Source organism: Accipiter gentilis, unplaced genomic scaffold (genome assembly GCF_929443795.1).
Source record: "Accipiter gentilis unplaced genomic scaffold, bAccGen1.1, whole genome shotgun sequence".
Taxonomy (NCBI): Eukaryota; Metazoa; Chordata; class Aves; order Accipitriformes; family Accipitridae; genus Astur; species Astur gentilis.
The window spans coordinates 887,539-904,145 of record NW_026060931.1 but is presented as its reverse complement, the minus strand read 5'-3'; the positions used below and the strand labels follow the sequence as shown (position 1 = coordinate 904,145).

The 16,607-nt window shown below is 46.2% G+C and overlaps 1 long non-coding RNA gene across 1 annotated transcript; it reads right to left on the bottom strand.

Annotated features, from left to right (window-relative positions):
- Positions 1 to 8,427: 8,427 nt before the first annotated feature.
- LOC126037115 (uncharacterized) lies at positions 8,428 to 13,944 on the bottom strand. The gene is made up of 5 exons (XR_007505512.1): positions 13,864 to 13,944; positions 12,894 to 13,028; positions 11,922 to 12,089; positions 9,280 to 10,004; positions 8,428 to 8,602 (listed from the first exon to the last, which is right to left on the bottom strand). It is a non-coding gene; the product is annotated as an uncharacterized LOC126037115 (long non-coding RNA).
- Between the last annotated feature and the right edge of the window lie 2,663 nt (positions 13,945 to 16,607).

Below are 16,607 nucleotides of genomic sequence, written 5' to 3'. Positions count from 1 at the left end.
CAAAACATTCTTTTTACATACATCAGTTCTCTGGTGAAGGCAACAACTGAGGAGGATCTTCAGCTAATGTAAAACTGCGAAGCTCAGAGGAGTCGTACTCCAGCTAAAGATCTGCGCACTACTAGGCAGGAATGTCAAATTAAGCAATGCCCAACAGATACAAGTCATTGGACCTTTTCTTTTACAAGTAGGAAAGAAAGGGTACACAGAAAGATAGTGGTCTGTAGAAAATGCATGTAAATCATCAAGATTTCCAAGGATTACTCGAATCGCTTCCTGGAGAGGCCAAAACAAGAAAGGAAGGAAGAATATTAACAAGATAGCCACAATCCCACTGCCAAGTACAGTTTTCAGGCTTGGGAAAAAAAAAATAACATTACAGTTTGCAGGAGTCATGGAAGAGCAGGTTCCAGATATTTTGCTTTTCCTCCTCCCCTTCTTCCCCCTGCTCCCTCCCATCACCTTAGAGCACGCTGCCCTAACAGATTCACAGAAACTGAAGTGAACGAATATCTTAACCCTGAATTAACATAGAAGCAATACTATGGAGAGTGGAGGTGTGCTTTTAAATTTAACAAGTTCTACATTTAAGAAGCCTCCTCCTTGCCAGCACAACACATGCAAGTATTGACCTGTTTCAAAAATAAACATATTCCCCTTTTTCGGAATATTGACCCAATTCAGTTACCAAGGAACTGTAATTCAGCCCCAACAAACTCCTGCTTTATAAACGGGAAACTTTTTCTAGGAATACCTTTTGTTGGGAAGTGGCTTGCTGAAAAAGGACATGGGCCTGTGGAAAAGTTGTGCGAGCAGAGTTCTGTGTGAAAGAATGTCAGTTTGAGCAACAAGACTAGGCCTTGGCTGAAAATAGCTGGCTTTACTGATATTGGGAGAAAAACAACAGCTGGTCTCGCTGTTATCAGGAGAAAGACAGGGACGGTGTGACCTTGGCATAACTTCACAAGTAACTTTTGAAGAAGTTCTCATGAGAAAGTTACTGAACACGCGTAGCTGCCAACCACAAGTGGGTGTGTTTTAGTAATGAATAAACATTAGCAATGTACCAATCATATTAGGACTAGTAGGCATAATTATCGCAAACTGTATAAATATGAGCTATCCGTGCAAATAAAGTTGAATCACTTCTATCACTCATATTGGGTCGACTTATGTGCATTCCTCCGCCGCTCCAACAAATGGCGCCCGAACGGGGACCGAAGAAAGGGGAATTGGAGCGACGGACACTGAGAAGCACCGGTAGCAGCGACCGGGGGGCAAAAGATTAACCGAACGCTGATCGTCTTGGTTGGTGTGTTAACTCTCGTGCCTGGACCGTCCAAAAGGGGTTCGCCGTCACTAAGGGCTACTGGAAAAAGGCTGCAAAGACTTTTTAACCGAGGTGCCTTAATCAAGGTAGCACCCAGGAGTATCAAGAAGCCGGCCGGCAATGGATCAAGAGGTAGCCCTAAAATTATTACAGTGCTTTTTAGAAAAGCGGGGAGTAAACTGCATTAAGCAAATTTCGGGGTTAGTCACGCTGGGTCGCGTTAAGGGATGCTTTAAGAATCCGGATTTATTATTTAAGGAGAGTGAATGGCGTAGATTAGGAGACGTATTATGGGATATGGTAACTGATGATGATAAATCAGCTAAAAAACTAATGAAGCAAGGACAGAAACCTTTCAATTAGTGTGGGTACAGCTTTTGAGCTTAGTACCTGGAATGCTATCGGAACCTCCCTATGGGATGAAATTAGTGACGGGTCTAAAGAAGTTAAAGATCTTGTAACTTTATGGAAATTGATTAAGACAACTCTGTAAGAAATGAAAGCAGATCATAAAGCGTCGGAACCTCCCTATGGGATGAAATTAGTGACGGGTCTAAAGAAGTTAAAGATCTTGTAACTTTATGGAAATTGATTAAGACAACTCTGTAGGAAATGAAAGCAGATCGTAAAGCGTCTGCGTCTGCTTTTGCTGCTCTCTCTCTCCAACCGCAAGCGAAAGGGAAAAGTGGGGAGAAAAACATAATGCAGCGAGAGAGACTTTTTGGAGCTTGTTCGCCTACTCTCGTGCCCTTGACTTCTGCTCCACTCCCTGGGACTGCCGATATTAATCAGCCATCCGACAGTTCCCAAGCCTCCCTAACCGTACGATTAAAGGAAACCCTACAGAATCAGGGAGTGAGTAAAAATCTGCCTACGAAAAACCAGCCCTCAGATACCACCGTTCAACATGAACAAATTATACCTAGCATACACCCTGATTCAAATAATGCAAACAAGGACTTGGCTACTCTAATAATAGAACAAAAAGAGACAATGTTAGAATTGTTAAAGGAAATGGGGAAAAGAGACGGGGAAACCAACCGCACCCATGACAGACGCGGAGCCGCCTGTAATAGCCGCTGCAGAAGAAAGGCAGAGACATTGGAGGGGTGTAATAACAGATGCCATTATAGAAGGGACTATGCTCTAAGCATTCCCAGTTATTGCATCAAATGGACAGAAAAAATGGGAGGTGTTTGACTGGAAGGTCATTGAGAAATTAAGGAATGTTGTGAGTCAGTACGGAATCAAATCTGCGTTAACTCACCAAATACTGCAATTCATTTTTTCTGCTGATACGCTGATACCTCAAGATATTAAACAGCTAGCACAGTTGATTTTGACACCCGCCTGAATGTTAGTGTTTTTCTGGCAGTGGGAGAAGCTCTGTGATAGGGAACAAGCAACATCACGACAACAAACAGATCCCCTATGGGGAGTAACCATGCAGATGCCGATGGGTGCTGGACCCTTCGCATCAGGGAACGCTCAGTTACAATGTGTCACTGAGGTTCATCATCTATCACAGATCTTGGCGTATCAAGCTTTTCTTACCGTACCAGACAATATGTACAGCCATGCTTTTACCCAGGTGAAACAGGAGAATACAATTTATGACCACCCTGACATGAACGAGGGCATGAAAGAAAACACGTTCAAAATACTCGCTTTTGAAAATGCTACTGAAAAGACACGCAAAGCATTGTGTAATTTGCCGAAAAATGCAGACATCGTTGATATGATAGAATACACGGATCGATCAGTGGACTCACAGAAAGTAGCCTATGCTGCCACAGCTCTCCAAGGAGCTACAAAGAAACACAAGGCCAGTGAGACACCCTTGGTCAAGTGTTCTAACTGTGGCAAACGTGGACACATTAGGAGCAAATGTACAGGTACTGTTAACAGTAAGTGCTGCAACAAGTGTAAGAAAGATAACCATACCACCAAGAATACAGGAAGAAGGGAAACTTTACACCGACCGCGAAGGCCCCTCGCGCGACGACACGAATGCAAGGGGCTTGAGCTGCCAGCCCTCAGGCAGCCTCGCAACCACCAGATCCGCCACCGCAGGAAGCTCCAGAGTGGATGTGGAAACCGCAGTCAACATAAAGGGACCATTGGGGTTTGGACTTAGTGCATTTTTAATGGGGCAATCTTCAACAGCTCTAGAAGGAATTCTGGTGCTCCCAGGGCTTATTGATGCAGATTATTGTGGGACTGTGAAAATTATGATTCATGTTTTAATCCCTCCTGTTTCTATTCCTAAAGGTACCAGAATAGCACAATTAGTTCCATTCAGGTCGTGTGTTCCGAACCCAGGTGAAGTACAACGTGGAGATGGTGGATTCGGCTCCACAGGGAAACCGCAGGTATACTTTGCCATGGACGCAACAAGAGGTAAACCAGAAAAGGTAGTGCAATTGGAAGGGCCCGATGGAGTTGTTGTCAAGAAACCAATGACAATCAATACAGGTGCTGATGTTATGATTATTTCACAATGCATTTGGCCTCCATCATGGCCATCGATCAATCCAAACTTTGGTATTGCAGGGATAGGGGGCACACAAGCCACCTTAGTAAGTCAGCTACCGCTTACATTTGTGTTCCCCGATGGTGAACACATTACGACGTGTCCGTATGTCATGACTACCCCAACTGAATTGTTTGGCCTCGTAGGCCATGATTTATTGAGCCAAATGAAGGCAATGTTAGTGACGCATCCTTTTTAGGAGCGGTCACTGAGGGGCAGCCGATTCTGAAAATTAACTGGAAAACAGATGAACCTGTTTGGATTGATCAGTAGCTGCTAAATTCTGAAAGGCTACTAAAAATACAAGGGTTAGTTGAGGACCAGTTGAGAGCGGGACAAGTTGTTCCTTCTACTAGTCCATGGAATACATCAATATTTACCATTCCCAAGAAAAGTGGGAAGCGGAGACTGTTACATGATCTCAGAGCTGTGAATGTGGTGATGCACAGTATGGGAGCCCTGCAGCCAGGTTTGCCATCTCCAGTTATGCTTCCAGAAGAATGGGATTTGTTAATTATAAATCTAAAAGATTGCACCCAGATGGCGCTGAACGGTTCGCCTTTTCGGTACCATCGATTAACAAGGCAGAACCCTATAAGAGATACCATTGGGTCGTGTTACCGCAATGAATGCGCAATTCCCCCACGATGCGTCAGGTGTATGTGGCCTGGGCATCAGAGCCTGTAAGAAAGCAGTTACCTCAGTAACTTGCCACAGGATGAGATTTTAACTCAATTGCAGGACATCTTAAGCCATCGCGGAGTAATAATCACTCCTGAAAAGGTGCAAAAGGCAGCACCTTGGAAGTATTTGGGGTGGCACATAAATGCTAGCAATGTTAAACCTCAGAAGGTTCAAATAACATGAGAAATTTCAATGTTACATCATGTCCAGAAGCTTGTGGGAGATATCCAGTGGGTGCGGAATCTTTGCGGTATCACTAATGGCAATATGACCCCTCTGGTAGAACTCTTGGGTATGAGAACACTGTGCAGATGAGAAACGGGAAATGACAGAGCTGACCAATTGGTTGCAGCGCCACGGGAGCCTCCTCCAGGGAATCGTTTTCAACAAAGCACGGCAATCGCATGCGTTCTTGCACCAACCCGCTAGGATGTTAGCAAAGCAATTTGACTTACCACTTACTGATGCCCAAGGTATCGTTAAAGCATGCCCTGATTGTCAAAACGAAGGGCTCGGCTTGGGCTGTGGGGTTAACCGACGAGGTCTTTTGCTATTGCAGTTGTGGCAAATGGATTTCACCCATGTCATGTGGTTTGGTGCAAAGCGTTCTGTGCATGTGTGTATTGATACCTATCCTGCTGCCATGTGGGCCACGGCACGAACTGGAGAAAAGGCCTTACATATTGAATGACATCTTCACGCTTCTTTTGCAGTACTGGGTGTGCCTCAAGAAATTAAGATGGACAACGGCCCAGCCTATGGTTCTACACGATTTGCTCGATTTTGTAATTTGTGGGGAATTCACCACGGTACCAGTATTCCACATCTTCCCACAGGACAGGCTATTGTCGAATGGGCCAACCAAACCCTAAAAGAACATGCTGCAAAAACAAAAGGGGGGAACCCAGGGCTTACTCCCAGAGGAACGATTGGCCAAAGCCTTATTTGTGCTAAATTATCTTAGATTGACAGGTGATCACAAAGACCCACCAATGGTAGTGCATCATGTTCTTTTACAGGCAGAAAGGACGCAACAAAGTACAGGAATCATGGTAATGTATAAGGACCCAGAATCCAGGAAATGGTGCAGATCAGCAGAAGTAAAACTTACTGGGAGATCCTCGCTAAGTGGGACAAGCCATGGCTTCGCACTGATGCTGGACCCGGAATTGTTCCAATGGCGACTGGCACGGCACCGGCGGGTGCTGGAGCCACTGATCTGACAGATTCTAACTAATAGAGTATTACTAGTGGACACGGAGTCCTTCAGAGAGGTTTTCAGAACAGCGTGCCTTATTGTATATAGAACCTGCTTTAGGTAAAAAGTGTGTAAAGCATAATTTGATTAAACATAGTGTGATTACGGGAAGACAGTGTGGGGTAAAAGTTAGTTAAAGCCAAAATTAGGGGTAAGGTCTATTTCCATTAATAACCTGGGAACGAGGTTGATTGTGTTTCCACAGATACAGGCCCACGATGGACTCCTGTTCGATTTGCATGACCATCATCATCTGGAGCATCATAGATGATGTGGCAATATGAATACTACCTCAGCCAAAAACTAATGTATAGGTCACCTTGGCTAACATAACAGGTCAAGATTCTCTGTGCATCGCAACTGTATCGTAAAGCCCATGAACCAATAGACAAGATGGCTATGACTTGTGCAGCGCGCCTGGCCAGCGAGCGCATGCGTCATAGATTGCAACCGAGGCGGACTTTTGGCACCCGCTGGCCACGTGTGCTAAAACCCGTTCCTCTGCAAATGTATAAATACTGGGATTTTCCGAAGAGCATCGGGCTGGTGTACAGTGAGGCCATCGTTGCCTCTGTGGGGACGCCCACGGAAAGTTGGCACCTACCGATTGCTGGGCTGAGTTCGTGGAGCAAGATGGCACAAGAATGTATAGATGGTTCATTTTCCTCATGGTCTGGGTCATTAGGGGTAACGGGTTGGCTCAAAGAATTATGGGCATTATTGTAGTTACTGTGATTTTAGCTATTGTAACAGTTTTACCTTGTTCAGCTTATTAAGGAAAATGGCATCCCAAGTTATTAAGCAAGCCTGGATTGCTCAAAAACAAAAAGAGGGAGAAAGATTTAAACGGAGACCTACAGTGGATTCAACCTTGTTGTGGTATTACAAATACAGACTTACAGCCGCTGCTGGATTTATTGTGGGGCAGCGGTACCTTAACTTCTACAAGACAACTAAGTGCACCGGGATGGCAAGCCTTGGCAGCAATTGGACCAAAAAAAAAAAAAAAAAAAAACCACAACAAAAAAACCCCATCACATCCTCCATGTCTGGCAGATACGTTCCTGATTTACCCATAAATTTGAAACCTTATGCTGAGATTGATATGGAACACACTGACTGTAGTAAGCAGCATGACAGTGACACCGGTGATTGATCCACATCGGTTAACACCATGGGACAGTAAGAATGTTTGGGTGTCACTAGCTAAAGCTATTAATCAAACCTCTTTTTGTGTGCTTATGTATTTTATTAGGTATAATGTTGTTTTTACTGTGTTTAATTAATTGTGTTCACAGATCTTTGCAAAGGGCAATACAGCAGGTGTTAAAATTTTACCTCAATCTATATACAAACAAATAGATTGGCTGAAGAAACATACACAAAGATCCAGCAAGAAACTAGTTGGTTTGATGGAGTGTTACAATCAATATTCGGCGGGATAACACTATGGGTAATGTCATTGATTAAGGAAGCCTTATGATGGTTGGGTATATTGATATTAATCTGTGTAATAGTTAGAATTCCGTATGGGTGCATGATAAAAGGAGTCTCAAAGCTGACACACCAAGCTCTACTCGCACAAAAAGAAAAAGGGGGAATTGTTGGGAATTGGCTTCATGAAAAAGGACATGGGTCTATAGAAAAGCTGTGCGAGCAGAGTTCTGTGTGAAAGAATGTCAGTTTGAGCAGCAAGACTAGGCCTTGGCCGAAAATAGCTGGCTTTGCTGATATCAGGAGAAAAACAGGGACAGTGTGACCTTGGCATAACTTCATAAGTAACTTTTGAAGAAGTTCCCATGAGAAAGCTACGGAACACGCATAGCTGCAAATCACAAGTGGGTGTGTTTTAGTAATGAATAAACATTAGCAATTTGCCATTGTTGTCCAGGCCCATTGCCTTTTCCAGTCTGGCCCATTTCCAGCTTGGGGGTGCTCTTAGGATTAGTTTGGAGGCAAAGATCACACTGTTGTGCGATCACACTGCCTCACCGTGGCGTATAAATTCCTAGCCACAATTTCTCCTATCAGATGATTATACAGGGCTTCTGTTCCCCAATGTCTTTTCCTATGTTCCTCCCCTATCAAATGCCATAATAAGCAAGAGGGAACGATTAGCTTTCCCTGTGGGGTATGAGCCCACCCCTCTTCATTATATGACCCTTCTAAACCTGTAATGAGCTTTTGATCTTCCTTAGTGTATTCTGGCTTACCTTCTAGGGAAATCCACCTATCAGGAATTAAGGCCCCTTCTGTTTTTACCTGTGTTTTGGCCACTTGTTTTGCCTCTCTGTCCGCCAGCTCGTTCCCTTTTTCCAAATCTGAGCTCGCTTTCTGGTGTGCCTTAATATGCATAATTACTACTTTCTTAGGGAGCTGGACAGCTTCCAGTAACTTCAGAATTTCTTCTGCGTGTTTGATATTTTTCCCTTGAGAACTCACTAGTCCTCTCTCCTTCCAAATTGCTCCACGTGCGTGTACAACTCCAAAGGCATATTTTGAGTCTGTATAAATGTTCACAACTTTGCCCTGGGCCAATTCCAGGGCGCGGGTTAGAGCAATTATTTCTGCCTTCTGTGCGGAGGTGTTCCTGGGCAAAGCCCCCGATTCTATTACCTCTTGGCTGGCAGTGACGGCGTATCCCGCGTGTCGATTACTGTTTAGGACGTAACTGCTTCCGTCTGTGAAGCGAGTTTCCCCGTTTTCCATGGGGCCGTCTTTCACGTCTGGGCAACTGGCGTACGTTGCTTCGATGGTTTCCAAACGGTCACGATGTACCGGTTCTCCTGTGTTCCTGCTGAGAAAAGAAGCTGGGTTGACAATGTTAGCGACTACAATCTCCACGTCATCCCGCGCTACCAATATAGCTTGATATCTCAGGAATCTTTGTGGAGAGAGCCAGTGTCCGCCTTTTGCTTCCAGTACTGCTGATACTGCGTGAGACACCAGAACAGTCATCTTCTGGCCCAGAGTAAACTTTCGGGCTTCCTGTGTATTTAGTATCACAGCCGCAACCGCCCGCAGGCATCCAGGCCAACCTTTTGCAGTCGTGTCTAACTGCTTAGAGAGGTAGGCAACTGCCCATCGATACGGGCCCAGGTTTTGTGCTAATATTCCCAGAGCAATGCCCTGCTTCTCATGGGAGTAAAGAAGAAACAGCTTACTCGCATCTGGGAGTCCTAAGGCCAGGGCCGACATCAAAGCCTTTTTCGGTAGCTCAAAGGCTCGTTCGGTCTCCTTATTCCACTCAAGGTGTTTCTGCTTAGTGGCTGTCAACGCATACAGTGGTTTAACAAGCAATCCGTAATTATAGATCCACAATCGGCACCACCCTGTCATTCCCAGAAAAGTCCATAACTCTTCTACTGTCTGAGGTCTCCCAGTTTGACATATTGCCTCTTTACAGGCCTGTCCCAAAGGTCTTTGTCCCGCACTAATTTCATAGCCCAAATAATTCACTTTGCCTTGCATTACCTGTGCCTTTTGCTTGGATACCCGGTACCCCTGAAGTCCCAGGAAATTCAACAGACTCGCCGCCCACGTCGTACAATCTTTCTCTGTTTTGGTGGCGATCGGGATATCATCCACATACTGCAACAGCTTCCCCTCCTCAGACGGGGTTTCCCAGGATTCCAAGTCTTTCGCAAACCGATTGCCAAAAACGGTAGGCCTATTCTTAAATCCTTGTGGCAAGGCCGTCCAAGTGAGCTGGGTCTTTCGACCGCTCTTGGGCTTTTCCCATTCAAATGTGAGTAAGTCTTGCCTGGCTTCATGGAGAGGGAGGCAAACGAAAGCATCCTTCAAATCTAAAACACTAAACCAAGTCAATTCAGGTGTTAGTACGGTTAACAGGGTCTATGGGTTCGCCGCTACCGGGTAAAGATCTTCAGTTATCTTATTCACCGCCCATAAGTCTTGGACCACCCAATATGACCCATCAGGCTTCCGAACAGGTAATATAGGGGGATTGAATTCAGACTCACACTCTTTTAATAGTCCCAACTGCAAAAATTTTTCTATCACCGGCCGGATTCCTTCTCTGTCTTTCTTCTTTAGGGGATATTGTTTAATTCTTACCAGCTTTTGGCCTTCCTTGATCCTAACTTCAACAGGTGGAGCACTTTTCGCTCTTCCAGGTGCATCGGTAGCCCATACCCCTGGGTACACTTGCTTTAAGATGTCCTCATTAATGATTCCTTCTAGGGGGAGACTGGTTAAGGTTAGGCTCAATATTTGAATATTTTGCTGATCTTTTACCTCCAGAGTAATTTCTCCCTTCTTGAATACAATTTTTGCTCCCAATGGTTCCAACAAGTCCCTTCCCCAAAGGGCCTTTGGGGAGTTCGGCATATATAAAAATTTATGAATGCCCCACTGTTTTCCTAATTTATATTCTAAAGGTTTACAAAACTATGCCTTTTCACTTTGGCCAGTCGCTCCTTTCACCGTGACATAATCATTCCCCGGGGCATCAAAGCCTGATTCAAAACCGAGTATGTTGCTCCTGTATCTACCAAAAATTCTACCTCTTGTTCTGTTTTCCCTAGCTTAATTATAACCGGTGGATCCGCTAGGGTAGATTCCCCAGGTTCTCGTCAGTCTCCCTTCACAGAGGCTACTGTTCTTCCTGTTTGAGCCCTCTGATGCTCCTTGTTCCCTGGGCATTCCCTCTACCAATGACTGAATTTCTTACACAAAGCGCATTGATCCTTGCCCAGTCGGGGCAAGTCTCGTCTAGGCCCTCTTCCCCTTTCTTCCCGAATAACAGCCATTAATTTCCTTTGTCCTTGCCTATATCCTTCTTCTCTGTTACTAAACACCCTCCGTGCTTTTGTGGTACAGAACAGAGATGTAGCAAGAAAGGAAAAAAAAGAAGGGAGGGAGAACAAAGGGAGAGAGACACAAAGACTGGAAGAAGGACAAAGGGATGGCAGAAGAAAAAAATAGTGATAGGCTACAGGACAGAGATGGAGGAGTTCCAAAAAGACACAGGGAGCATGACAGAACGAGAGTGAGAAACAAGGGACAGAGCAGGACAGCACTGGAGGAAAAAACAACTGTCATTGATAGGCTGTGAGAGAGACATGGAGGAAGAGAGAAAAGAGAAGGGACAGCTAGCTGGAGAGGGGGATACAGTTAGAAAGGATGGAAGAGGGAAGGGAACAGAGAGAAATACAGAAAAGATGGCAAGAGGAAGCAAGGCAGAGGGACAGCAATAGAAGAAACAAGGGACAGGGATCTGGACAGATGAAGAAAAAAGCAGGAGAAACATACAACATGATACGATGGGACAGAAAGTAACACAGAGCGTCAGATGATAATAATGACAAGAGATAGACTATGAAAAGCACAGGAGGTTGGAGAGAGAGAGAAGACATGAATGAAAAGAGTAGAGAGCACCACAAAGGGTCAGGGAAAGAGAAGGACAACAGAATAAAAAAACCCCTCACATATTACACACATGTTATCCACTCATCAAGCCCATTTCAGAGTTACACAGTACCTCAGCCCCTTTAAGAAAAGTAACACATGCGCCCGAGCCCATTTCGGCGCCGCACCGCGCCCGAGCCCATTTCGGCGCCGCACCGCGCCCGAGCCCATTTCACGGTTCTCTACCTACAGCTCCAATTTCAAAGTTCTGCAATCACTAGAGGAAGGAATGCACCCCCTTTCCATTAACCCAGCAGCAGCTACATTTACCTCAAGGTATCTACAACTCGCCCTTGGATGCCTAATTCCAACAGACACTTTCACTTACTTCAACAGCTAAGTTTACCTATGGGCACTAAACGCCCATGCTTCCCTCTACGCTTCCCTTTGTGATTGCCATTAGTACTGTAATTCCCACAAGGACACATAATTACCTGTCTTTTTTACATTTTATTTTTAGTGCTTCATTTGGTCCATTACTCATTCCACATAGATTCAGCTATGTCAGTATTTCAATCCAATTCTACAATGTACTTTTTCTACAATATATAGAAAAGACTTATGGCCTCACTCGTCAAATATTTGACACTATTAGATTTAGTCCTCTTTTAATCACTATTTTTACAAATACATGTAAACTCCAAAAATTTAGCATTACCTGAAGAAGAAATGCCACTATTTAGTACCTGCAATGCTCTACGGAGTGGTCTTTTCCACATTCCTCGCTCCCATTACATACATCGCTGCACATCCAGAAGTTTTACTCCCTGAGGTGACATTACCGCCATGATCCCTGTTCCCGGGCACCAAACGAGTGACCTCCAATCATCTTGACAGACCGTCCACTTCCACACCTCGACACAAAACCAGAAATTGAAAAATATCATTACATCACAAGCTACAAAGAGCAACCAAATATTTTACAAACCCACCACAGACAAATACAGTTACACTCACGCACTTCACAACCCTGGCCTACTCCATGCTGGCCATCTAGTCCAACTCCCCCCACAAAATCCTCAACTGTCTTCCAAAGACCATCCACCGAACAACATATCTCTCTGTGCTGACTGGCAATTACCAGGTTCCAGGGGAGCGCTCCACAGGAACACCGTTCCTGGGAGCCTTGGAAAAAAAAAAAAAAAAAACCAAACAAAAAAATCGCCCTGCCTTTGAAAACCCAGGCCCGAGGCAGACCCCAGTCCAAACATTGGCGATCAACATTGCCTCATGGAGCAGCTGGGACCAGGGAAAAGAAAAAATAAATGGGGCAGGGGAGGACACACCAAAAACCAACCCATATCCCAGCTGGGGTTTTTTATTCCAAGTTTGGGGTTTTTTTCCTAATTGCCTGAAAAACATCTCAACTCTACATCCAACCTGAAAGGAAAAAAAAACCAAAAAGGCTTAACCACAGAACCCTACAAGGTTAGAGACATTCACAACACACCACTCGTTCAGATCACATGCACGCCAGCCCTCACTCTCAACTCATCCATCATACCGTCCACAGGCCTCAAGAGGCCGTCACCCCGTCTGCAGCAGCAGGGGCCTCAAAAAAGCACCCTACCTGCAAAAACCCAGGCCCCAGCCCAACCTCCTTCCAACCAACCTCCCCACAAACTGCCCTTCCGTTACACCAACATTTCAACACGCACCATCATCTCCACCATCTGTGCATTTTCAACCCGATAATTAGCTTTCACAGTGCCACGTGTCACAGTCCAACCTCCGTAGCGCCATGTCACCTAAACGCAAGGTTCCTTCAAGCACCTCTCGTGCCCTGTCATCACCTGCAAAAACAACACACAAAGCTTGTCAACAGACACTTCATCCTCGAGAGAGAAGTCCTCCACCACTCCCCTACCCTGCTTCCCACCTATTCCAAAAATAACACATCCTCACAGCCAGTGTCCTCCATGACACTTGAAAAAACCAGAGCATCACAAACACAGAGCTGTCCCAAAGTTACCGATCGCTCCAAGACCCATCACGCTGCTACTTAGACCTCAAGGCCTTGACCATTTCTAGAGACTTGCCACAAAGCATCTGCATAAACAAGATGAACACCATTGCCCAGTTCCTGCCTTACTCAATGCTAGTTCACAGTCCAATTGCGATCCCCTCAACTCTGCATGCAAAGAGCCCAAAGTCATTAAACCTTCTACGCTGCCTCTACAATGCCATACAAGACACACACAAACATAGAGCCATGTAATTCACATGCAAATGTAATGCCATACAAGGCAGTACTCTTACCTCAGTCAAGGCAAAACAACTCAGAGCCTTGCCATACCAGACAAAACAGAACAGGGCCAATGCAAGAGACTCTCACGTGACAGTCAATACAAGTACAGACCAAAACAATACAAAACCAATACAGAACCATAGAAGGCAAGGCAGTCTCAGGTGGCAATCCATACAAGTACAGAGCACTGCAATACAAAACACAATGCAGGGCCAGGCAATGCGAGACAGTCTCACATGACAGTCGATACAAATACACAACAAAACACCACAGGGCAAAGGCAAATACAGACCAATACAATGCAAGAAAACTGCAAAACACAGCAAAGCAAAGCAGTCTCATAGAGCCACCGGATGCATCTTCCTTCAGAGTCCACTCACAGACTCAACTCCTTACAGTGCTCTGCTGCCTTCCCCCATCGCTCTGTGGGACACATCCTGTCCCTCCACATCTGAAAAAAAAAAAAAACCCAAACATATTGAATGAGTCACCTGGATGCAGAGCAAGAGCTTCACAACTCCAAAGGTCTTGATTCCATCTACAAAGACCATCTGGAATGCAGCTACAGCCTGTCATTTTAAAAACAACAAAAAAAAAAAAACAACACACAACCAAAAAAACAAACAAAAAAACAACAAAAAAACCCAACACACACACCCCCCTGCCTACTGTAGGGTTCAATTATATGGAACTTAGTTACTGGCCCTGAAAGTAGCTCATGGTCGCAAGAGAGTTCCAGACACCTTTGAAGGCTCTGAACAGAACAAACAAGAAGACAGAAGAAGAAAGATCCCAATTAGAAAAACACAGGTGCACATTCCACGATAAAGGGAACTTGGCACAACCGACCTCAATTCAGGGGCTTATCTCGACCAGTTGGACTAAGACAAGTTTTGCATGCTCTAACATAGCCAATTATATCCTGTGTGTATGCACGTGTACAGAGCGAGTATAACTAACTGTATCTTATGTTTCTACGCGTGGACAGTATCGATGTAACCAATCACCGCTTACGCTTGTGCGCATGGACACCACATGCTTGCGTGCAGCAGCCAATCAAAGCTTCTAAACAACTTAGAGAGTTGTGTAAGAATGATCAGCTAAGCTCAATAAAGGGGCGACTTTGATCATCATACTGGTGTTCTATCATCCGGGCCCTGCACGGAGTAACCCTAAACCCTACACCCCACCAACCAAAAAAACCCAGGGCCAAACTTGGAGCCCATCACGTGCAAGTCTTAACACCTTAGAGACTCAAATCCGCTTCACTGCCCCTCAACAACCCCTGCCACACGGCTCCAATTGTCTCCGTGAAACACTATCGGCACGGCTGTCCGCGCAGGCCGCTGATGGCTACTCGAGCCGAGATGACTGTACAACCCTCGCCTAAACGGTCTAGGCACATCAACGTTTCACCCGTAGACTCTTATCGCTGTTCCACCTACCCCTGACTCCACACCCCCCCAGGCAGAGCAGCTCCAAGCCAAGCACACCGTGTGCAGAACGTCACCACGTGGAACGCCACCAACGAGGTGATTCAACGAGAGAGAAAACTCTCAGCAAGAAGAATGACCCCCGGACGGGAGGCGCCGTCGGGCAAGATGACTTACGGGGCCGCAACCGCGAGGCCAGGAGGCTCCACAGCAGACCCAGAGGAGTCAAACGGAGCGGCCCGTTACAAGACAGCACTGTCAAAACCCAGACGACAGATGCGCCAGAAGCCTGGCGTCGAGACCTAAGGATGTCAGGATGCGGGGAAGAAGTCCCACTCCGAGAAAACGGACGGCTAGAGAGCAGAGCTGCCGATGCAGGCTGAAAAAATGCTGCCATAGAGCACTGACCGGAACCCGCCAAGACCGATCCATGCTTTAGAGCTCCGAGCGCAAGAAAAGAAGCACCCGATTGGCACCGGGCCAATGAGTAAGAGCATTCAAAACCCTAGGGACAGCACCCGAAGCGCATGCCTCGCTCCTCTGGCGCAAAGCGTGACAAGGACATCGAGACCCGAGGAAGGTCTAAGCGCACAAGACAGACTACACAAACTACACGCCACCGCGGACACGGGCTGGAACTGCCCTGCCCGGCACACACGGGTCTCGTGCTGAAAAGCAACCCGCTCCCTTCTCCTGCGCAAAGGCGACTGCTTTGGGACAGCCCTCTCTCCTGCGCTAACTTTACAACTCCTCCCTGCTATTCCCAGCTTTGTCCCTTCCTCTCAGCCTGGTCCCTCAACTTAGCTTTCAGAGGGCTGAGGGTCCAAATCCATCCTCCACAAAACCACACGGGCTAACTGGGATGTTCCTCAAGGGGAACATTGCTCTTCAACATCTGCAATGAAAAAAACAAACACAAACAAATCAGAAAAGGGAGTAAGCATCCCGCTGGCCAACGCCAACTACTTCCCCAACTCCCCCCTCCTCACAAGTGCCACCGTGTTCACTTCCCCGCTCATTCCAGACTCAGACCCTGCAGCCATCATCACTCGTGGTATCTAAGGTACCGAGAGAAACCACGTTAGCGTGGCACTCATGAGAAGCCATCGGCCCCACGCTCCTCCTCGCTAATCCACAGCTCACCTGAAACGCTCATCCAATTCAAAGATAGCCCACACAGCACCTCCACAACAGAAGGTAAAGGCTGAACCGAGCAGCCCCATAATACTTTGCTATTCAACACCGACCCGGCCGACGACCGCCTCACCTTCTCGGACCGCTCACCGGCATGCAGCTTTTCGGGAGACCTTATAGCAGACTTCACGGTACGTAAAGGGTGCCTATAAGAAACCTGCAGAGGGACTTTTTACAAGGGAGTACAGCCATAGGACAAGGCGGTAACGGCTTTAGTCCTAAGGAGGGTACATTTAGTTTAGGCGTTAGGAAGACGTTTCTCACTAGGGGTGGCGAGGCACTGGAACGCGTTGCCCAGAGAACCTGCGGATGCTCCCTCCCTGGAAGCATTCAAGGCCAAGTCAGATGGGGCTTTCAGCAACCTGGTCTTGTGGACGGCGTCCATGGGGGAGGGTTGGAACTAGAGGATCTTTATGGTGCCTTCCAACCCAAACCATTCTACGATTCTATGACATTCAAATCCAACTGCAAAACTCCTCTGAGAAGGGCTGGTGAAC